This window comes from Rhinoderma darwinii, chromosome 3, assembly GCF_050947455.1.
Source record: "Rhinoderma darwinii isolate aRhiDar2 chromosome 3, aRhiDar2.hap1, whole genome shotgun sequence".
Lineage (NCBI taxonomy): Eukaryota > Metazoa > Chordata > Amphibia > Anura > Rhinodermatidae > Rhinoderma > Rhinoderma darwinii.
Window position 1 is genome coordinate 33,698,415 of NC_134689.1, and position 25,380 is coordinate 33,723,794.

Consider the following 25,380-nt stretch of genomic DNA (forward strand, 5'->3'; position numbering starts at 1 on the left):
ATAGACACCTCACAGGTCCTCAACTGGCAGCTTCATTAAATAGTACCCGCAAAACGCCAGTGTCAACGTCTACAATGAAGAGGCGACTCCGGGATGCTGGCCTTCAGGGCAGAGTGGCAAAGAAAAAGCCATATCTGAGACTGGCTAATAAAAGGAAAAGATTAATATGGGCAAAAGCACACAGACATTGGACAGAGGAAGATTGGAAAAAAAGTGTTATGAACAGATGAATCGAAGTTTGAGGTGTTTGGATCACACAGAAGAACATTTGTGAGACACAGAACAACTGAAAAGATGCTGGAAGAGTGCCTGACACCATCTGTCAAGCATGGTGGAGGTAATGTGATGGTCTGGGGTTGCTTTGGTGCTGATAAAGTGGGAGATTTGTACAAGATAAAAGGGATATTGAATAAGGAAGGCTATCACTCCATTTTGCAACACCATGCCATAACCTGTGGATAGCGCTTGATTGGAGCCAATTTCATCCTACAACAGGACAATGACCTAAAGCACACCTCCAAATTATGCAAGAACTATTTAGGGAAGAATCAGGCAGCTGGTATTCTATCTGTAATGGAGTGGCCAGCGCAGTCACCAGATCTCAACCCCATAGAGCTGTTGTGGGAGCAGCTTGACCGTATGGTACGCAAGAAGTGCCCATCAAGCCAATCCAACTTGTGGGAGGGCCTTCTGGAAGCATGGGGTCAAATTTCTCCCGATTACCTCAGCAAATTAACAGCTAGAATGCCAAAGGTCTGCAATGCTGTAATTGCTGCAAATGGAGCATTCTTTGACAAAAGCAAAGTTTGAAGGAGAAAATTATTATTTCAAATAAAAATCATTATTTCTAACCTTGTCAATGTCTTGTCTATATTTTCTAGTCATTTTGCAACTCATTTGATAAATATAAGTGTGAGTTTTCATGGAAAACACAAAATTGTCTGGGTGACCCCAAACTTTTGAACGGTAGTGTATGTGTTATTGCAGATCAGCCACATTTACGTAAAAGGAGCTATGCTGTAATACCAAACATTTCCTTTGGACAGGTGTGGCCTTGTTTTTGTAAGAAATCAGATGTGTTTTTGTAATCCTGTATAACTCATGTAGCATTATCCTTCCTCTGAGAAATCCTGGAAGGGTCTTCTGCCCTTTTGTTCTTGAGATCGACAGGGGTCCCAGAGGTCAGAACCCCATTGATCATGAAGTAACGGCACATCCTAGCATTATTTCATTGCTTATTACGATGGACACCTGTAAATAAACAACATGTACAAGAATATAAAGCCTTTTTCAAGTTCCAAATCCCATTCCTACCAAACGAGGGGTACTTTTTCCTACTTGCACCTGGCCAACATAATCATCTCATTTGCCAAATGAATCCATGGGGGTGCTCACTGCAGTTCCCCACCAGATGGTTACTATTGTATTAACAACATCTTTCCGACATACTGATCAGTTCCAGAGAAATTTGCATACGTTCAGTATGAAAGGGTTGAGTACATATTTATACCGCATTACATTCTATATACAGTGTAGTTTATGTCTCAAAGAGTTAAAGTGAACAGATATAAAAAGAAACAACAGATGGGAGACACTACATTGTCTACAAGTCGCACATTTCATAAATCTCCTCCACACTGATGAGATCAGAGACTGATGAGAAAATGTCACCATAATTAAAAAAGAAAATGTAAAAAGTCAGAGGAAAGCTATGAGCTCATTGTAATTGCCTTAAGTGTCATACACTTTGGCATTAATCCATAAAGCTTTTTTTTTTCCTCATTTTGTTTTCTTTTCTTTTTCTCTAAACAATAAACCCAGACTACAGTTTTACAATTTCAATTGGCATTGAACCAAACGAGACCTGTTCTCTAAAGCAGCCTTCTGAATGGGTTTAGCAGGATTTTATACACATATGAGTTTGTACGGATCATGTCCATGTGAGAACCTCTTCTTTTTACTCCACAGCAAGACATGTTACATGCCAGAAACAAAGCGATGTAATGTCCTTGCTCCAAAATTAATTATTTTTCATGTCAAGGTGTAGTAGCTGCTGTGAGAATTTTGACATTTACCAAGAGCCTTACCTGTAGTTAGCTGATGGTTAAAATGACATATGGGTTAAATTATAAACACTTAGATGTGTATTATACCTTATACAGTATATTATTAACACATTCAATATTTACACTGCTAAGAAAGTAAACCAATTTATTTTCAAAAATTCACAAAGTTCTTTGTAAACATCTAACTATATAAATCGCTTTTTTTTTTTCTATGATGTCATTCAAGTGGGACCCTAACTCTAACATTAAACACTGAACTGAGTGGAGACATAAGTTACTAAACTCTTGCTAAATGAGGATTCACTGGAAAATCAACTGATCGTCATGGAGCCGGCAGCTGAAACCCCTGGTGGCCACTGCAGGAGAAATGTGGTATGACATGGAGTTCATTCAAATTAATGAGTCCTTCAGAGTAGGAGCCGCTCTCTGCAGTGGCTCTCATCTCTTGCTCATTGTGTGGCGTACTGAGGAAAGGACCCCTCCATGATTTATATATGACATATGGACAGGGGTTGTCCTAATATGAAAGCCTCATTGCTTTTGGAGTAGAGAACCATTTAATTGAGGTTAGCATAAACTGGCGAGTGAGCTTATGCAGTTCAATAAAAATACGTGCCCAGAGCTAGTGATGCAAATCAGGCCTTAAAATTTTCTAAATAGTAGTGCTCAAACCAAATTGTCCTCATATAATAGCCAGTAAGTACCTGGAGTACCACCTTGCAGATTTTCCTCAATATAGTGCCCATGAAGACATGTAGACCAAATAATATTGCCTACACAGTAATAACATTAATATACACTCCTCAACATTGAAATTGCAACACCTAGAAGGGAAATGCAAATGCCGTAAGGTTATGCAAATCGAAAAGGTAGCAGGTTTTGCTAAGATCTGCAAATTATCACATTTTTAAGCACCTAATCCCAATCTGTATCATGTGTAAGGGGCAAAAAAGCTAAACTGAAAGCAAAGTTTTTTTAGCAAAATGAAGCCTCCTGTTCGTCAGCATGCCACTCATTGCCATTTGTCGCAAACTGAGAGACCTTGGTTAATCACTCCAGCAGATCGCTACAAGCCTAGGCGGGGTTGTCAGCACTGTTCAACGTTGCGTGTCCCGGAGGTTGGGAGAACAACAAATGGGAATGACAGCAAGAGATGCGCGGAGGAAAACCCCTGCACTGACGGATCATCCAATTGGAAGAATGACGCGTAGTGATCCATTCTGTACTGCAAGTGAAATTGGTTGTCAAATTCCAAGCTTAGGGCGGCAACCAGTGTCGATACAAACCATCAGAAGGTGTTTGCTCGACACTGGGCTATAAGCCAGACGTCCAGTTACAAGTGTTCCATTGACCACACGCCACCGCTCTCAAAGGCTATCATGGTGCACAGCAAGCTGGCAATTGCGGCTGGGGAGGAGGTCTATCCGCTTCAGCGATGAGTCCCGCTTTTGTCTCGGATGCAATGATAGCCAGAGATTGGTCTGGAGACTACGTGGGGAATGCCATGAAGAGGCCTTTACAATGGATCATTACACCGGCCCTATCCCAGGTTTACGGTGTGGGGTGGCCGGAATGTATGGCAGCCGGACCCCTCTGTATTCATTTCAAGTACACTAACAGCTGATTTGGTCGTGGAACCAGTGGTACAGCCATAATTTCTCCAAAGTGTCCCAGAAACCGTTTTTCAATAGTATAATGCCAGGCTGCATGTTGCTCGTGCTACTTGTGAGCAGCCTGCATGGCCTAAACAAGCTACCATTGCCTGCAGCTTCTCCGGACTTATCTCCCATCAAGCACATCTGGGACGTCATTCATTGGCAATTGCAAAGGGAGCAGCCAGCAGCCAATCTTGATGATTGCGTGCCCAACTACATTCAGCATGGCATAACATTCTTCAGGGTTATGGTGTCACGTGTAAAAATATACAAGAGCAATAAAGAACAATATAATATATAGAGGGTACAAATTAAAGAATAAAAACAGATTTTTTTTTGTTTTTTTTTTGTTATCCATACGTTTCTAGCTGATCATAAATTGCTCAAACACATAGTAACCTTTGCAATTATATTTCTAGACCTTTAAATCCTATCATAATGCACTAACATATTCAATAAAGACGCCATCTGGCAAGATTTTTGCAAACTGAACAAAAATCAAAATACCCACCAGAAAATCATTGAAAAATTAGTTAATTAGGGAAATCTTGATATGACATGCACAGCTTCCTTCATTTTTTGCCTGTGGCAACATACACAGATCATTATATTAATAGTTAATTCCTTACGTTCATTCTCCACTGGTTTACTGATGATGAAAATCAGTAGTGTATTTATTCTATACTGGATGGATAACTGCATGAAGTCATTATTTCTGCTTCCTCTGTGATTTTTCTGTTGAGTCTTGTGAGCTGTCCATGACAATTCTCCTGTATTTTGTTATTGTTATTTAAGGATTCATAACCTTAACCCCTTAATGACCGGGCCATTTTGCACGTTAATGACCAAGGATTATTTTTTGTTTTTTCACGGTCGCATTCCAAGAGTCATAACTTTTTTTTTATTCCGTCGATATCGCCGTATAAGGGCTTGTTTTTTGCGGGACGAGTTGTATTTTGTAATTGTACCATTTTTAGATGCTTATAATATATTAATTAACTTTTATTAACTTTATTTTAGGAGAGTATTGAAAATAAGCAGCTATTCCAGCATTGATTTTCACGTTACAAATTTACGCCGTTTACTATGCAGCGTAAATAACATGTTAACTTTATTCTATGGGTCGGCACGATTACGGGGATACCAAATATGTAAAGGTTTTATATGTTTTCCTACGTTTGCACAATAAAAAGCCTTTTAGAAAAAAATTACTTGTTTTTGCATCGCCGCATTCCAAGAGCCGTAACGTTTTTATTTTTCCGTCGATGTGGCCGTTTGTGGGCTTGATTTTTGCGGGCCAATGTGTAGTTTTCATTAGTACTATTTTGGGGTACATAGGACTTATAGATTCAATTTTATTTAATTTTTTATGGGGGGAATGGGAGAAAAGAGCGAATTTAGCCGTTGTTTTTTGCGTTTTTTTTTTTGCCGTTCATCCGGCGGTTTAATTAATGTGTTCATTTTATTGGTCAAGTCACGATCGTGGGGATACCATATATGTGTATGTGTGATTTGTTTTTACACTTTTACTAAATAAAAGCACTTTTTGGGCAAAAAAAGTAGTTTTATTTGATTTTCACTGTAATTTTTTTTTTTTTTTCAACAAACTTTATTTAACTGATTGACATATTTTTTTTTAGTCCCACCAGGGGACTTCACTATGCGGTGTGCCGATCGCATATATAATGCTTTGGTATACTTAAAACTGACAGGCAACCTGTTAGGTCATGCCTCCGGCATCGCCTAACAGGCAGTTGCTGAAGACAGACCTGGGGGTCTTTGTTAGACCCCCGGCTGTCATGGAAACCCGACAGCGACCCGCGATTTGTTTGCGAGGGCGCCGATGGGGTGACAGAGGGAGCTCCCTCCCTCTGTCAAACACATTAGATGCCACTGTCACTATTGACAGCGGCATTTAATGGGTTAAACTGCTGGAATCGGAGCGCGCTTCGATTCCGGCAGTTGCAGCAGGAGCCAGGCTGTGTATAACAGCCGTTCTCCTGCTGCTAATTACGTGGGTACAGTGACAGTACCCGCGCCATCACAGGACGGATATATCCGTCCTCCTGCGCGAACTAGCAGCTGCTGAGGACGGATATATCCGTCCTTCGGCGTTAAGAGGTTAAAGTGAAAAAAATACAAAAATATCAGAAATCAATCAATGAAGAAAATGATATCACAAATCCCATACAACTCTACATACCTATGTACTAACCCTTTCATGACAAAGGATCATTGATGCCCCTGTGTCCAGGTCAAATTTTCCATTTCTGATATGCACTTCTTTAAACGATAATATCTTTGCATTGCAACCACTTTGAATATCACAACTATTTTTACTTAGTTTTTTTTATATAAGACTTATGAGGCTTTCATTTTCTAGATTGGTTTAATTTTTATTATGAGCAGACAAATCACAAAAAATGTGAAAAAAATAAACTTTTTTGTAATTTTTTTTGATATTTTATTATATTACATGTATATAAATAAATATATATATATATATATATATATATATATATATATATATATGCTGTTGCAGCCCTTTAAACAATTAGGCTATGTTCACACACTAAGGTGAAAATGACTATAAAATACGGAGCTGTTTTCAAGGGAAAACAGCCTCTGATTTTCAGTTTTTAAATCATCAAACATTTTTTGATGCGTTTTTTGGAGCCGTTTTTGGAGCTGTTTTTCTATTGACACAATGAAAAACGGCTCCAAAAACGGCTCAAGAAGTGACATGCACTTCTATTTACAGTGCATTGTTTTACGCGCCGTTTTTCCCATTGAAATCAATGGGCAGATGTTTGGAGGCAGATGTTTGGGGCAGATGAAAATCTGACAGTTGATCCATTGTTAACTACCCTTTTTTTCACGTCGTGTGAATATAGCCTCATAGCCTCCTTCACTCTCCCCTCTCAGCGATCCAGGCTGACGGAGAGAGAGAAGACATAGGATATGTTCATATGCTGTGTTTTCAGGTGTTTTTCGTAGATTGCACTACACCCCTTGTAGATAGTGCCACCCGCTGCAGATAGCATCACCCCCCCTTAGATAGCACCATCCCCCTGTAGATAGGACCATCGCCCCTGCAGATAGCGCCACCCCCTGTAGATAGCACCATCCGCCCCTGCAGATAGCACCACCACCCCTGTAGATAGCATCATCCCCCTGTAGATAGGACCATCGCCCCTGCAGATAGCGCCACCCCCTGTAGATAGCACCATCCGCCCCTGCAGATAGCACCACCACCCCTGTAGATAGCATCATCCCCTCTGTAGTTAGTGCCACCCCCATGTAGTTAGCGCCACCTCCATGCAGGGGGGGTGCTATCTGCAGGGGAATGGAACTATCTGCAGGGGGTGGTGCTATCTACAGGGGGGGGTGATGCTATATGCAGGGGGTGGCACTACCTACAGGGTGGTGGTGCGATCTACAGTGGGGCTGGAGAGACATCTGGGGCTCCCTTTAAAAGGGGAATCCCCAGCAAGAGTGCTCTGGCCAGGGATTCCGCTCCTAGAGGGAGCTTAGGTGGTTTTATCTACAGGGGGTTTTGTGCTATCTACAGAGGGGTTGTGTTTGGCGGTATATACAGGGCGGGTGTATTCCAGGGCTCTCAAAGCCATGGCAGACAGGAGAGTGCAGAGCTGCTTACAATGAAGCAGCACTGTACTCATTAAATCCCGTTCCAGGCTGCCATTATTTATATACGTGACAACTGCACGGGGCATCGTCAGTTGGGACGTATATAGTCGAATGGCAGCTGTGAAGGGGTTAGTAATATCTTAATTGACTAAATATGGATTAAATATTTATATTCTATGTGGTTACAGGTACTACAACACCCAACATGTTGTTTTAGATGGAAATATTAATCTTATGAATTAGTAAAGACTGAGAATAAACAAAATAATATAGACACCTATTGATATAAGGCCTCATGCACATGGTAGAGCCACTGAGTTTTAGGCACTATGGGGCATTTTTACTGGGTCTAGAAAGTATAGAAAAATGTGCAAAATGTTGGTGTAAATTGGCGTAGTCGGCTGCAATTGTGATGTTTTGAAAAAGGGTGTGACTTAGCGGGAAAGAAGCATGGATTGTCAGAAATGGGTGCATTTTGTGTCTGCCTGCTCTACACTTACTCTGTTTTATTATTATACAGCATTAGTAAATGTGGGCCTATTTGTGCTGCCCTATGGTGCTGAGCACAGCGCAGTACGGTGCTGTATTCATGCTGTATACAATTGAAGGCATATAAAGGTACAGTAGAGCCCCATATGCTTCTATGGGTAATGTATTACGGCTCTGTACAATACAGAGGTTGTATAATGCCCTAATATTGTTATGTACATGACGTATCATAATTTGGAATTCCCCAATCAAGCTAGTAGTACTCCATTTTCTCCAAATTGTTGTGTTGGGGAAGGGAAATTATACATTTGAACATATTTAAAGGGTTGTTTGAGATTAAAAAAAAGTTTTGTTTTATTTCCCCAGGAACGTCACTCTTGTCCATGGGCTGTGTAGTATTACAACTCAACCCCATTCCCTTTAATGTTGCTTATTTACTTATAGAGATATTGGTATTTTTTGGTTGTCTTGTGACGGCCATTTTTGACAACAGGAAGTGACAACAGGAAGTGCAACAGTATTGGTTGTAGCCTTTGAATTACCTTCTTAGAAACTGTTAGTAAAACTGTCTCCAGTGACTGAACATGCTGACAAAATTTTAGTTTAATAACCAATATGGCTGCACTTCCTGTTGTCAATTTTGCAAACATGGCCACCACAACATAACAGAAACATGAATAATAATGCTCTAATATTTGCTTCTGTTTAAATGTGTAGAGGGCAAATGCAATTTACAATAGTCAAATCCTTTATAAGAAAAAAAGTAAAGAAACACGGACTAAACACATTCTAGTGGCATTATCTTTTTGTCATTTGCAACCCTCTCCACGGCTGCCTATAATAGAATCATGCCAGCTGATGTATGAAGAGAGACTGCAAGGTAGGTTTTATTAGGAATATAAAGGAAGGTAGCAATGTACTAATTGACAAAGACAAATGCTTTGCTGGGATGAGAAAGGAATTGCGTTAACTAGAACCGGAAAGACTCACGGGTTCTTAAGTGCATTAAACTTTAGCAATGCATCCATTATAATAATCTTAGCATATCATTGTTCATGTTCATATTATGGCATATTCCATGTACCATTGAAATCATGAAGAAATTTGTTATTTGGAGCATCAAGGGGATATAAAAATACAGACAATTGTGCAAAGTATAAAAAAAATACATAATATATAAAAAAATGTAATTATTAGATACGACGTTGTAAATGTGTGGGACAAAGGGAGATAAAGTAGGACCAGAAACCCAGAGTTGTAGTCTGTATCCTGCCTGCCATGTACACTGGAGGTTCTACTGCTTTAAGTGACCTAATGCTATGCACTACATTCAGTTCCTATATTCTATACTCACTCCATTATGACCTAAAGCAGAATTCTAGTTAAGGGCTAAAAAAATTATAAATTTCATATGATCGTCCAAAAGTCAATCCCCTATCCAAATAAAGCGAAACAATTTATATGGGTCGGGGAAGCTGCCAGAGCAGGCACGTGTAATACACAGTTGTGCCAAGTCTGAATCTTGGGTGGAGGACCCCATCTAGGGGGTATGATGACGTTATATGTTCTAAGTGGACCTTTAAATCCCTTTCTGGGTAATACTTAAAGTGTAATCAAACTTTCCAAAAACTTCTGACGTCATAGTGACATGTCAGAAGTTTTAAACTGTGGGGGTCTGAACACTGAGACCCCCATCGATCGCTAAAACTAAGCGGTAGAAGCACTCGGGTGAGCGCTGAGCCGCTTGGTTTCTAATCGGCTTTTTCAGAAAGCCGATGTAACGTTGTACGGATTCAATAGAAAGTCTAAGGGCTCGTACACTTTACATCAGCTGTCCGAGCAAAGCCGATCAGGAACGAAGCAGCTCAGCACTCACCCAAGTGCTTGTGCAGCTTCGTTTTAGCGATCGGTGGGGGTCTCAGTGCTCGAACCCCCACCGATCAAAACTTCTGAAAGTTTTCTGAAAGTTTAATTACCCTTTAATTGTTATTTATTTTCTGTTTGGCTCCCTAGATGGTTTGTAGATCTGCTCCGTTAAGGCACATGTATAATCAGTAACTGCAGCCTGGCTGAATTGTAGTCTAACCGGCAAAATAAATCTGAGGTAATCTGAAGCATAATTCCTGTCACATTAATGACTGAGGTTGCTGTTCCGACTTTCCCTCATACTTTATACTGCAGATCAGTGTGCTCAGATTGGCAGCTGCGTGTAAGCACAAGCCCAGCACAACTTTAGTAGGCTGTCATTGCACTTTCACATGATTTCCTTTACAGTAAAGAAAAAATCAGTTTAAACTACAACGAAGTAACCCACCTGTAAAAGTCCGAAGACTATCAGGTACACAACTGACACATTTATGCTGAGACTAATGATCATCAAGGGGAATCATTAGCTTTAAGAATACCATCAGCCTGAACACCCAGGGGTGCATCTCCTATGTTGTGACAGCAATGAGATTCTATTGACCTTTATGACAAAATAGTTTAATATTTTATTCCTGGTGACCAAGTGGTGAAATGTAATTCTATGTTCTCGATCATGAGTTTGGAGCAGTCATTTATGCATCAAGGAGTAATACTATAAGTTGCTAATTCTCCCTATTGGTCAGAGGAATCAGGTGTACATATGTAGGTTGCCACCTATGGGTGACCTAGCCATCACAGTAACGGGACCATAATAATAACAACCTGATTAGAAATCCTTTTGTAAACTTCTAAATATATAAAACTTGTAAGGGAGACAAAAATGTGACCCAATTACATTCGACTATAATTGACTTGTGAAATTCTTTACTTGTGCCATAAACACCCTTAACGGTGTATCATGGTTTCAGCAAATAACGCATATTCAATTTGTAATGAACAGTTATACGATTTTCTTATGTACTTTATGTATTAACCCGTTAGTGACCGCCAATACGCCTTTTCACAGCGGCCACTAATGGGCTTTATTCTGATGCATACACCTTTTCACGGTGCTGCATCAGAATAAATAAACAGAGCAGGGAGCCGTTAAATCTCCCTGCTCTCAGCTACCTCAGTATCGATCTCACCCGTTTAACCCCTAGATGCGGCGCTCAATAGCGTGCACCGCATCTGAGTGGTTTTGGAGAGACGGAGTGAGCTCCCTCTCATCCCACTGACAGCCGGTGATAAGATCGCCGAGTGTCTGTGTTTCCGATGGCATTGTCGCGTTCGTAACGACCCCGACTATAAAGCTATTACATTACTTACCCGCACGATGAACGCCGTAAAAAAAAAAAAAGGAGAAAAATTGCTTTTTTCTGTGACTCCTGACTTAAAAAAATGTGATAAAAAGTGATCAAAAAGTCGCATCTACTCCAAAATGGTACCAATAAAAACTATAAGTTGTCCCGCAAAAAAAAGCCGTCATACAACTGCATCGGCGGAACAATAAAAAAGTTATGGCTCTTCAAATATGGAGACACAAAAACAAATACTTTTGAAAAAAAAGTGTTTTTACTGTGTAGTAAAACATACAAAATCTATACAAATTTGGTACCGTTGCAATTTTAACAACCCGCTGAATAAAGTTATTGTGTTATTTATACCACACGGTAAACGGCGTAAAAAGAGTGGCGAAATGTTAGTTTTTTTTCTATTTCCCCCCCAAAAAAAGTTAATAAAAGTTCATTAATAAACAATATGTACCTCAAAATGGTGCTATTAAAGAATACAACTTGTCCTGCAAAAAACAAGACCTTATACAGCTTTGTGGATGCAAAAATAAAAAAGTTAGAGCTCTTGGAATGCGACGATGAAAAAACATAAAAAATACCTTGGTCATTAAGGTTTAAAATAGGCTGGTCATTAAGGGGTTAATTACTCCCAGTTATCCAGATCTCTACTTACAGTTCTTTAAGGGTATGCTCACACGCAAAATGAAAAACGGCTGTAAAATGCAGAGCTGTTTTCAAGGGAAAATGGCCTCTGATTTTCAGCCGTACTTAAAGCATCAAACGTTTTTTGATGAGTTTCTTCCGCCCGATTTTGGAGCTGTTTTTCTACTGGCACAATGAAAAACGGCTCCAAAAGTGGCTCAAGAAGTGAGATGCACTTCTTTTTATGGGCGTTTTTTTACGTGGTTTTTACAAACGACCTCGTAGAAAAAAAACTTCCCGTCGGAGCGAAACCCTGTTTTTCCTATTGAAAATAATGGACAGATGTTTGGAGGCATTCAGCTTCCATTTTTTCAGCCATTTTTTGTGGGGGCTTACGGCCAAAAAAACGGCTGAAAATAAGCCGTGTGAACATACCCTAATATGGACCTTCATTATATACTTCTTCTTGTTTTAACCTGCCCTGGTCAGGTGATGATCCCTCAGGTGCTCGGGTAGTTAGTGTAAGGCCATGTTCACATGTAGAGGATTACAGAACCTGCAAACATTCTGCCAGCAATCATGTGAATGGGGTATTTTTTAAAAGTCGCAGATTAGCTCCATTCATTACAATAAGGCTAATCCACATGTGGATCTGATGGCCAATACTCTGCAGAAGTCAGGGCATGGTCACACGTGGCGTATTTCTGCAGACACTCTCTGCATCAATGCCGCACATAATCTGCGTTGCAGATTCCGTTGCGCCTTTCCCTAAAATGTGAAGGAAAATGCTGCAGTTTAGTCGCTGTGGATTCAGGTGAAGGACATAGGTCCAGCCAGAATGAAGAAATATCCTGTTCGTAAAACTAATCCACAACGCAACACACATAACATCTGCGGATTTCATTGCGTAATTTTTCAACTCCATTAAAGTCAATGGAGAAATTCAGCCACAAGTACGCATCAAGTCCGCAACAGCCAGTGTATGCTGCGGATACCAAATTCCGCACCGCGGCCTATGGTCCGCAGCGGAGTTTTCCGCAATGTCAGAACTAACTTGCCTCAAAATGTATTTAAACAAATGTAAAAAACGGCCGCTGGACAATTCCACTGCGGACTGTCCGCTGCGGAATTCCACAGTAATTACGCCACGTCTGGCCATGTCCTCAGAGTTTCATCCGCAGATTTCTGCCATGGATTTCTAAAAAATCCATGACAAATCCATGCTGTGTGTACGCTCTTCTGTAATGAGTCTTGTACTGTATATGACCAGGATAGATTTTTATTTTATTTTATTTTTTTTACTATGCTTGAAAAGTAAAGAATGAATGTTTTTATACAATGACTGCAAGCAGGGATCTGGAAAACCCCAAGGAATTGACAAAGTATAGCAGTAAATTGCATACCTTTTCAATATAAAATGAATAAGCTATTCTCTAAAACTGAAATACCCCTTTCGTATCCTATGTAGTCATATACATTACATATAATCTATTGCTAGCTATGTTATATATATGTTAAATCGATCAACTGTATCACCAGGAGGCACTTGGTTCCCACTATCGCAATACATAAAATCTGAAGCAGTTGTCTATTGGACTCAGTATTATTCACATATTCTGGTCATGTATTTCTCTTTGTTTGTTGAGTACCATTATGTAAGAGAATATTTTCTATTCCACCTACAGGAAATATGTTTTGCATGACACAGTGGGAATTTTCCATTGTTGTTCTATAATAGTGGTCTGTTTGGTGGTGGCCAATTGTTATATGAGATATAGCAATTAGAAATTCCTGCCTATTATATGGCAAAGGTGTCTCTTCAACACATCAATGCAGATACAGCAACACTAAAGCATGACTAATAAATACATCTCTGCTGTTTGTGTCTTCTTTTGCTGCTCTGGTTTGCTATAACTGCTAGATTTAGGCTTTGTTAACATCGTTCATAAGTTCCAAAAGGTTTAAGTTAGAATTTTTGGTATTTTGTTGTCTGTAGGACTATTCTTGCAGTCAAAAATACTGGAACCCTAACAAACCCCATTAAAAGCTATAAAAACCTTTGTAGCAATTTATTTATTTTTTAAATGTATGCAATTGGTACTTATAAACTGGCCTGCAACCTATAGTATTCATTTGTATCTGTGTCCTGAGGACGCAGATACAAGTAAATCTAGGTGTCGCTAGCACCGGTGCCCCCTCCGGTGCTAACGATGCCACCGGGCATGAGGGGGACCATCTGGTCATGTGCGGTTCTAACGGCCCTAGTGATTATCCGCCACTGAGGGTTGGTGTAAGATTGGGATTGGGGGTTCTCTATGATCTTTATATACCCTAATATGGCATTTGGACTAGAGTTTTCTTCATGAGATTTTCTCCAAGGATATACTAAGGGCTCATTCAGATGAGTGTGTTCCTCGTCCGTGTGCTGTGATGTGCGTTGAAATAACGCACAGCACACGGACCTATTCATTTCAATGGGGCTATTCAGACATGCGTGAGTTTTCGGAGTGTCTGATGCGTGAAACTCACTACATGTCCTATATTGGTGCATTTTTGCGCACCTAGTAGCCCATTGAAATCTATCGGTGAGTGAAAACCACGAACAGGACACGGACGACATCCGTGTGCCGTCCGTGTTTCACGCATCAGTTACTAAAGAAATGCAGAGAAATAAAATGAAAAAAAATAATAATTGCTTTCACGGACGTAAAAAACGCATGCCAAACTCAAAACACACTACCAGTACGCAACGCACACGGACATGAGATTGAGGAAAAACGCAGAATCTTTTACACAAGCAAATCGGACACGCTCGTCTGAACGTAGCCTAGCATGAAAAACCTTTATCATCACTTTAGTCTCTCCTGTCCTGTATCTATACAGCTAGGGACATCTCCTTCCCAATTTTTATATCTTTACCGTCTGGACACACTATTATAGGAGTGCTGGAGCTACACAGACCGCATTGTAACGTTCACCCCTGAGGGTATGTGCACACGATAGCAGGCTTTTACGTGTGAAATGACAGACTCTTTTCAGGAGAAAACAGCTGCCTCGTTTCAGCCGTAAATGCTCCTCCTCGCATTTTGCGAGGCTTCTCTGACAGCCGTAAATTTTGAGCTGTGCTTCATTGAGTTCAATGAAGAACGGCTCAAATTACGTCTGAAAGAAGTGCCCTGCACTTCTTTTGAAGAGGCTGTATTTTTACGCCTCGTCGTTTGACAGCTGTCAAACGACGACGCGTAAATGACAGGTTGTCTGCACAGTACGTCGGCAAACCCATTCAGATGAATGGGCAGATGTTTGCCGACGTATTGTAGCCCTATTTTCAGACGTAAAACGAGGCATAATACGCCTCGTTTACGTCTGAAAATAGGTCGTGTGAACCCAGCCTAACACTCATTTTCATAAACCTATCTGAAGCTTATATAAAGGATAACATATCTCACAATAAGTTCTATGCCACACAAATGTCTCTGTTTGAATGTATATCACATCGGGAAATTGCACATCCCTACAGACTGTCAAAAATGAATGTTTTCATACACACTTACTGTGGTTTGCCTGGTGTGATATTTCATGTATGTTGTCAGATCCTGCTACCCGGGGTGATAGTCATTAGATTGTTGCAAACATGAAATGCACCAGAGTGTGGATGAGAAGCTCCACCGAGCACTCGAATGAGAGGAGGCAGTAATTAAATATGTTCTCTCCTCTACTTGAGCCTGATCTGTGCTTTCCCTGACATCTCTTTTCCGCTATGTTTCTTTTTTATTGTATTTTGTGTTCTAGTAAACTTCATGTAGATTGCTAAAAAAAATCTGTAATAGCAGCAGATTTGGTTCTGTCTTGTAGACCGTTTCCTTGTATTGCTTCATCCACATTGGATCATAGAAGTGCACAGACAGATTGCACACACAGCAGCCTCGACATGACAATTATTTCTCTCCTATTGAATTAAAGGTGAACTCTGCAATACATTATTTATTTTCAGTACTTCATATTTATTAATTTATTGGATACTGTATGGGTGCGAGTACTATCCAGCTGTTGTGCCCAACTGTCTGTGTGATCTTACATTCAGGGCCATTCAGTAGCTTGCAGCAGTTCTCCTACAAGTACACACTGTGAATGCAGACCAAGCTGGAAAAATCAAAAGTTAATGTTAACTATGAGTAGAGAAGGATGTAAACTTTCTACAAGGTCAGATGTCAAGGACACAGAGTTTTGGAAAATTCCTTTTGATCAGTGAAACTAAAAAAATAAGGAAGAAGTAAGGAAAGAGATGACTCCAGATAATTTATTACTAAAATACTCAGACATCAGACACGGCCGACACATTGCCATCATGTTATATACTTATATAGATATTATTATATAGACATATTTGATATCTCATTACCAGATTTTAATGCTTTATATTTGACTAAAAGCTCAAGAGTATACCTGTATGCAAGTCCGTGGCATCTCAGGAACAGATTTGAGTAACACTATGCAAACTTGTTGGAAATGAAGATGTCCTAGAGCATAGGGGAAATTTGGCAGCAGGCAAGGAGGATAGATGACAGAGAACATGATTGAGTTGGGGCAGGCTAACCAAGGGGTGGTGGAGTCTAAGGAATCCCTCGTTCTTCACCCTTAACCCCCGTAAGGCGGTATGGACTGTGGCGATATTATTCAGTAACAGTATGGGGGTATTATTCAGTCACTACGTGGTTATGGTGTGGTGGTATTATTCAGTAACAGTATGGGGGTATTATTTAGTCACTGTGTAGTTATTGTGTGACAGTATTATTCAGTAACAGTATGGGGGTATTATTTAGTCACTGTGTAGTTATTGTGTGACAGTATTATTCAGTAAGTGTATGGGGTATTATTCAGTCACTCTGTGGTTATGGTGTGGTGGTATTATTCAGTAACAGTATGGGGGTATTATTCAGTCACTATGTGGTTATGGTGTGGTGGTATTATTCAGTAAGAGTATGGGGGTATTATTCAGTCACTATGTGGTTATTGTTTGACAGTATTATTCAGTATCAGTATGGGGGTATTATTCAGTCACTATGTGGTTATGGTGTGGCAGTATTATTCAGTAACAGTATGGGGTGTTATTCAGTCACTATGTGGTTATGGTGTGGTGGTATTATTCAGTAACATTATGGCGGTATTATTCAGTCGCTATGTGGTTATTATATGACAGTATTATTCAGTAACAGTATGGGGGTATTATTTAGTCACTGTGTGGTTATTGTGTGACAGTATTATTCAGTATCAGTATGGGGGTATTATTCAGTCACTATGTGGTTATGGTGTGGCAGTATTATTCAGTAACAGTATGGGGGTATTATTCAGTCACTATGTGGTTATTGCGTGACAGTATTATTCAGTAACAGTATGGGGGTATTATTCAGTCACTATGTGGTTATGGTGTGGCAGTATTATTCAGTAGCAGTATGGGGGTATTATTCAGTCACTATGTGGTTATGTTGTGGTGGTATTATTCAGTAACATTATGGCGGTATTATTCAGTCACTATGTGGTTATTGTTTGACAGTATTATTCAGTATCAGTATGGGGGTATTATTCAGTCATACACAGACATGTTGGTTTCTTGCTTTTCCTGCATCCTCCCCTGCTCTAGATGAACTCGTAATCCATAGTGCCCCAAATGATAATAATGAACCCTAAGTGCTTGACGCAATAAAAGGTGCCCCATCAGTAACAGTGCCCCCACAGTAATAATGTCCCCTTTGTGCCCCCTGTATATCACGCCACAGCATCCCCTGTAAATAGCGCCACACACAGCCCCCTGTAGAAAGTGCCACACAGCCCCCGGTTGATAGCGCCACACATAGCCCTCTGTAGATAGCGCCACACACAGCCCCCTGTAGATAGCACCACATACAGCCCCCCTTAGTAGATGGCACCACACAACCCCCTCCATTAATATAGTGCCACACAGCCCCCCTTGTATATAGTAGCACACAGCCCCCTCCCCTGTATATAGTGTCACACAGCCCTCCTCCCTTGTATATAGTGCCACATAGCCCCCTTGCATATAGTGCCACACAGCTCCCCCCTCCCCTTGTATACAGTGACACACAACTCCCCCTCCCATTGTATATAGTGACACACAGCCCCCCCCAAAAAAAAATTGTACTTACCTTGCCCCGTTCCCGCAAAGGGCAGAGTGCTTCTCAGACTCCTGCCCGACCATTGCGGAGACCAGCGTGATGCAGTGATGTCATCATGTCGGCCTGCGCAGGGATTCTTCCCAGAGCCTTATAGGCTTCAGGCCTGATGTGGCCTGCAGCCTATAGTATTCAGGACGCAGAAACAAATGAATGTGGCTGTTGCTAGCATCGGGGTCACCCCGGTGTTAGCGATGCCACTGGGCATGAGGGTGCCCATGCCGCCCAGCCCATAAATGTTATGTGCCGCTATGGCTGCTATAGTGGGCAGGGGATCATAAGAGGATGGGGCCCTGGGCTATTGCCCAGTTTCCCCCCCCCCTAAAGTCAGCCCTGAAAGCGTGCCTCCTCTTGTGGACTGCAGCTGTTACTTGATATTTAAAATTTGAAACTCTAGCATTGGAAACATTTTCATGTAGTCGCAGCCTTAGACAACTTAGTATTTTACATCAGTATTTGGAAGCCAAAACCAGAAGTGAAACCTACACAGAGAATAAGTAAAATGGAAATATTTGCACACCTTCTGTGTTTTGGAACCACTCCTGATTTTGACTCCTGTTTTTTTTTCTCTTGGCTTTGGGCCAATGGAAGGCAGAAAAAACCTGTGGCGCTCGTCTCTGAGCATTTTTCACTGCATTTTTTTTTAACGTGGTCCTTGTTTTAGATTCAGTGTCAGTGGGCAAAAATCACCCCGAAAAATGCGGGAAAAAAAGTGCAGACAATTCAAAATCTGCCTCAAATTTCCCGAAGGAATTCTGAGGCAGATTTTTTCTCCCTGCAATAAAAGTGTGAACAGGGCCTTAATGCACATTTTTGGGAAGTATTTCAAAACGTAACAAAAACGAAGCAAGAATACACAATGTGGACCTATCAGCAAGCATAATTTAGTGTCCCCATTCCTTTTGAACTATGTTTTACGATATAGTGCTGTGGCATTTTAGAGAAATCATAGCTTTAACACTAGCTCTTTGTTATCCACGCTGGCATGGTTTAACTTCAATGTTTCCCAATGGGCAAAAGTGGCAAGTAACTTTGTGACCATCACAAAAACTCTAACATGGTCAGGATTATTATTATTTTTTTTATAGGAAAACATTGAGGTCCCATTGCAATGATCCCACAAGTTTACTACGTGGATGAGTCCTATCCTTACCTTGAATGGCAGAATGATTTACCATGTACACCCGACCACCAACTAGCCTTCAATGCATTTCTTTAACAGTTTTTTCTGAATGCTTGGCAACCCATGCCAGGATCGTTGTCTTACCATAATGCACAGAAAGCATTGACATTTTTACTATGTTTTCAGCAAAAAAGTAAAAAAGCATAGAATTAATTTTGCAGTTATAATAAACAGGAATAAGTCAATTACATCCAATATAAGAGGTGGAAATCAGTTACAAATATCACACATTTCACGTCTGTAACATCTATATGTAGAAAATGTCTTCTGTACTTATCAGTAGGATCAGCAGAAACTAATAAATCCCATAGAGACTTATTATGTGAATACACATTGAAAGGATCCTACTTAGGATCCAAATTAGTGTTATATCTAATGATGTTCAAGTATGTTGAGGTGACATTTACCACCTCAGATTCATTACTATAGGTACAAAATTTAAAGTTATGTATATTTCTGTGGATCTTCTGGTCTTCAACATGTCTGAAGATGCTTCCTTGATTTCAGATTTGTGGTGGATATTAGGAGGCAGCTGGCATTTGAGTTAAATTCTCCACAATAGTTATAGGTCTATGAAGATAATTTTCTATTATCATATAATGTGGGTGAGTTCCGGAGTTTGCTCTAAAACAACTCCTCATGAATGCTCATTAGGGGTTTCATTCCTGTCCAGACCTGTCGGGATACATTATTTAACAGCTTCCTCTAAATACTGACAACTGTCATGCCAGACATGTCAAAATGACCTAAAATAATCTTCAGACCAATAGTGAATGTGATTGGTTAAAGTTCTCTCTGACTAATTCTTCAAGTTTCATCCCATAGACTTGTTCAGAGACAGGCAAACTCTGTAGACATTCTAAATGGGGAATCCAGTAGCAAGTGTCAATTCCACTGAGGTGCCACAGCAGGGCATATTACTGTAAGCATTACGCAGTGCCCAATTAAATCAATTGGCTGCCTATATAGTACATGAACGTGTTTGGTCATCCAGAGCAAGATACGCTCTTTGTTGCCACTCTCCTCTCCGGCTTCTGAATTTGGGACCCCCTTTATTTGTTCAGAATTCCCTAATAATATATTTAAAAATGGATTTTCTAAACCAGATAACCCAACACCTCTTTAGCGCTAAATTGAAAGGGGTTGTCTGGGACCTAAAAAATTAAATGTGGATAAAATAATAATTAAAGAAAACAATACTCACCTGATCCTTCCTTGCCGGTCTCTCTTGACTTGTGTTGTAGTGATGATGTGTCGTTCATGTACGTGACTCCTACAGCCAATTACTGGCCACAGCGTTCCCTGCTGTTCTTCTAGCATCAACGCTAAGGCCAATGATTGGCTACAGCTGTATTGTGCAGAGAAGTCAACCAAGACCAGCGGGTACCACAGGAGCGATGGTGCTGGAGCGGCATGTGTCTAGTTCTAGACAACCCTTTTAAAATAGTGCACAAAATAAGCATTTGAAAGCCCTACTAAATCTCTACATAAGAACATGTACCAAGTGACAAATCGACAATGTTCAGGGGTGTAGCTAAATGGGGTGTAGAGCTAGGTTTCTGGAGACAGATAGAGAACTAAGACCCCTCTGCCACATAAGAAGAATATTATAAATGGTCCATTGAAGTGGGGGTCCTGTTACAATTTTTGCATTGGGCCTCAGTAGATTCAAGTTACGCCTCTGATAATGCTTCAACCTTAATTCTAATTTCTGAAACAAAAACATGTAATATATGCCAATGCTTTGCTAGGTAACGGTCATGACTTCATTACCACCCTCAGCCCCATAGCTATAGACCTGTTTCCAAGCAGTAGTAGACACCACTGGAGGCATATTAATTCCAGATTTAGGAATGTGAACTCTTGATGGACATTTGCTAGTACATCTTATAATTATTGTAATTTATTTTATTAATACGGTACAAAGGGGAATTATCTAGACTGCCAAACCAATGCCTGCTGTGCTTTATTGAAAGATTGATATCATTTAAATCTAGTGAATGCTTGAAGACACCAATACATTTCATTTGATCTTAGAGATACATTTATGTACATTAACACAGTACAATCACAAAGAAGTCTTACATATCTTTCAGTCTTAATTGCTGAAACCCAAGGCACAGAATTAAAAAGTCTTATCTTGTTTTGGGGACTGTATTCAATCTTCTAATCAGCTCAAAAACAACAATTACACGGCTAATAGGAAATGTCCTATAGAAGCCTCCGACAACTTATTAAAAGGGACAAGGACTAAACTAATGAAACTGAACAATCCAATTATTTTTTAAATATCCTAACAAAATATTTGCATGCAAAATTCGATGATATTTATCAGTGAAAGAATATTTAATTTCAATATAGACTCCAACTAATATGGCAATACAAGATAAACCCCAAACAATCCTAAACTGATAAACACAATAATTTAATTCCAGGTGCCAAATCAACCTATTCATCCTGCTGTGAAGGGGTGTATCTATAGGGGGTACAGAGGTAGCAGTCGTACCCGATCCTTGGTACCTGAGGTCATCTTTGTATATAGCACATAGTAGATGGGTAGTTCTCTTACAGATTATGCGTTGGGCCAAGCTTCAAGTTAAGCCCCTATTACACCAGCCGATTTTGGCCGCTGCAGCGAGCACCGATCGAGACATCGTTGATCGGTGCTCATCTGCTCCTGTCAAAAGGAGCTATGTTTGGGGATGAGCAGTTATTACTCCAATTGCTCGTCCCCACACATTATCATCATGTCGGCAGCGCGTCTCCCTGTTTACACAGGGAGATGTGTTGCCGATAATGATAATATATAACTTTTTTTAAATATTACCAGGGTGTGAAGGCCCACTGTTTCTGGCCTTCCTAGCCTAATGATACCAGCCTGCGGACGCCCCAGAACCCGACCATTACTACAGATGGTTGGGTATTAGATCGTACTCGGCTCTTCCCAGTACCCATGGTGGCGGTGGGTACCGGGCTAATAATGTGTGCAGCGGCTAACACTAAGCCCTGCCTTAGTAATGGGCGTGGTCAGCCAGTAGCCATTACTAAGGCGGTAGTAGTAAAGTTTTAAAAAAAATACAAAGACATAGAAAAAGGATTTTATTGAAATAAAAAAAACACATCCCTCATTAACCATTTTATTGAGAATAAAAAAACGCTGTTATCAAAGTAGTCCTCGAATCCGACGTAGTCCAACAACTGATCCTGTAAAAAAAAAACACAAAAAACATGCAGTCTCAAATATATATATATATATATATATATATATATATATATATATATATATTATTTTTTTGTGGGGGGGGGGACATATTTATTGGGGCTATTTCCCCTGACGTTTTAAGACCTTAGTGACGCCCTGGCTGCTAGTGCTGCATCATTGAGTCACTTAGGAGACCCAGCGATGCTGCTGAAAGCTGCGGGCTGTCGGCCATGTGAAGAAGTTTGGGAGGGGGTCAGGAAGAACTTTTGCACTAGGGCCTTTAGCTACACCCCTGCAGTTGACCTATATCTATGGACTTGTTTAGTATTTATCTATTGCTAAGTTTAAATATAAATATCCATACGAGAAATAATTTGTACATAACTTAAATACGATTATGGAAACTGAATGCTGTACTAAATATATATAAGTGGTAAGTATGCTACATCCCCACATAGTAGTTTTCATGATAAGCTTTATTCCACTTTTAAAATATTCCTCCATTTAATTGTTTCTTTGTTATTCCTCCTGAAAATGCATGAATAAATTGACAACCGTGTGCTACCATTCTTCTTCACGTTTGTAACAGAAGCCACAAGGCTGTGATGGAACTGTCGCACAACAGACACCAGCAGCACCCGACGGACTCCATTGACTTATAATAAGATTTGTTGGATTCGCCGAGGAGTTCGGTGTTTTGACAGGGATAAATACCTGCCAAATGATGGAATGTGTGACAGAGGCTACTAACACAGTGGTGACCCCTTCAATTTACTAGAGGGGGTCCACATTGTCTAATTGCATTTTCTCAAGAGCCACATCAACATTTAAAGGGGTATTCCCACCTGAGACATTTGTGACATACAATAATGTCAGTATGTGCCATAAATGTCTGATGATGGTCCCCTGCTTGTTTGTTTGGCACTCCAGGGGGGAGACTACACTACTTACAACTATCACCATTCTATTTCAGAAACAGACAAGCATTGCAAAACTCCTTCCTCTCCTGATATCTGGGGTACTAGAAATAAACCCCCCTATCTATCAGACAAATATGACATATAGTGTGGTTATGCCATAAATATCTCAGATTTGAAAATCTCTTTAACCCCTTAAAGGAATAGTGTCGTCACAATTTTTTTTTTAATATGTTAAAGATGTTAGTGCTTTATTAAAAACGTTTATATTTATTTGTGTGTTTGTGTTTTACTTTTTCTTATTTTTACACTTTTTCTTCCCTATGGGGGCTGCCATTTTTTTCCCATTTCTGTATGTGTCGATTAACGACACATACAGACATGGAATACGGCAGCCACAGTCCCATATGGACTGCGAACGGGGCCCATTCCATCCACTAACATGTACGCCGTCTGTGTGGGAACTGCGCATGCGCCGCTCCCACACAGTCCAATTTGAAATGCGCGCCGTCCGGCGCCATTTTCCTGTGGACCGGAAGTCGCGGCCGGACAGTAAGATTACTACTTACGGTCGCGGCTTCCGGACTTGTGCACTTGGACCAGCGGCAGCAGACGGAGCGGACGGGCCTGAGGGAGCCGCGGCGGCAGGAGCAGGTAAGTGATTTCTATGTATGTTCGTGTTTGTGTACGTTTACTACTGTATGTAAACCTACTACACTGTGTGTTAGCTCAAAAAATGGCGACACACAGTGTAGGAGGTTAGACCGTTCAAACCCCTCGTTTATCCCGGCACTAGCCAGGATAAAGGAGGGGGGGATGCTGAGAGCTCACTAGAGCGAGGGCTTTTTACCCAATTTTGCAATGCTGCAATTTTGGGAATAGCTCCATCTAGTGACCAGCAATGGGAAATATTATAAATTAGAATTAATTTATAATAATTCCTGACTCGTGAAAAAATAAAATAAAATTTGAACAATGTTTAATCACCTACACACTAAATGTTTAATTAAAAAAAAACAAACATGTTTTTTCTGGCAACACATTCCCTTTAAGGACGCAGCCTAGTTTTGGCCTTAAGGCTTAGAGCCCATTTTTCAAATCTGACATATTTCACTTTATGTGGTAATAACGTGGGAATGCTTAAACCTACCCAAGCGATTCTGAGATTGTTTTCTCGTGACACATTGGGCTTCATGTTCGTGGTAAAATTTGGTCGATATATTCAGTGTTTATTGGTGAAAAATTGCAAAATTTCGAGAAAATTTTGAAAAAATTGAATTTTTCAGAATTTAAATGCATCTGCTTGTAGAACAGACATTTATACCACCCAAAATAGTTACTAGTTCATATTTCCCATAAGTCTACTTTAGATTGGCATCGTTTTTTGAACATTCTTTTATTTTTCTTGGACGTTACAAGGCTTAGAACATAAACAGCAATTTCTCATATTTTTAAGAAAATGTCAAATGCCTTTTATTTAAGGTACCTGTTCAGTTCTGAAGTGGCTTTGAGGGGCCTATGTATTAGAAACCCTGATAAAACATCCCATTTTAAAAACTAGACCCCTCAAAGTATTCAAAACACCATTTAGAAAGTTTTTTAACCCTTCAGGCATTTCACAGGAATTAAAGCAAAGTGGAGGTGACCTTTGCAAATTTAATTTTTCTTGCAGAATTTCAATTTTATTCATTTTTTTTTCTGTAACACAGAAGGTTTTACCAGAGACACACTACTAAATATGTATTGTCCAGATTCTGCAGTTTTTAGAAATGTCCCACATGTGGCCCTACTGCGCTCGTGGACTAAAACACAAGCCCTAGAAGCAAAGAAGCACCTAGTGCATTTTGAGTCCTCTTTTTTATTAGAATATATTTTAGGCAGCATGCCAGGTTTGAAGATGTGTTGAGGTGCCAAAACAGTAGGAATCCCCCAATAGTGACCCCATTTTGGAAACTACACCCCTCAAGGAATTCATTTATGGTTGTTGTTACCATTTTGACCACACAGTTTTTTCACAGCACGTATTTGAATTGGGATGTGAAATGAAAAAAATGTCATTTTTTCCAATAAAATGTCATTTGTGATCAAAATTTCTTATTTTCACAGGGAACAAAATACCCCATTTGGTTGCCCAATTTGTCCTTAGTGTGGCAATACCCCATTTGTGGTGATAAACTGCCGTTTGGG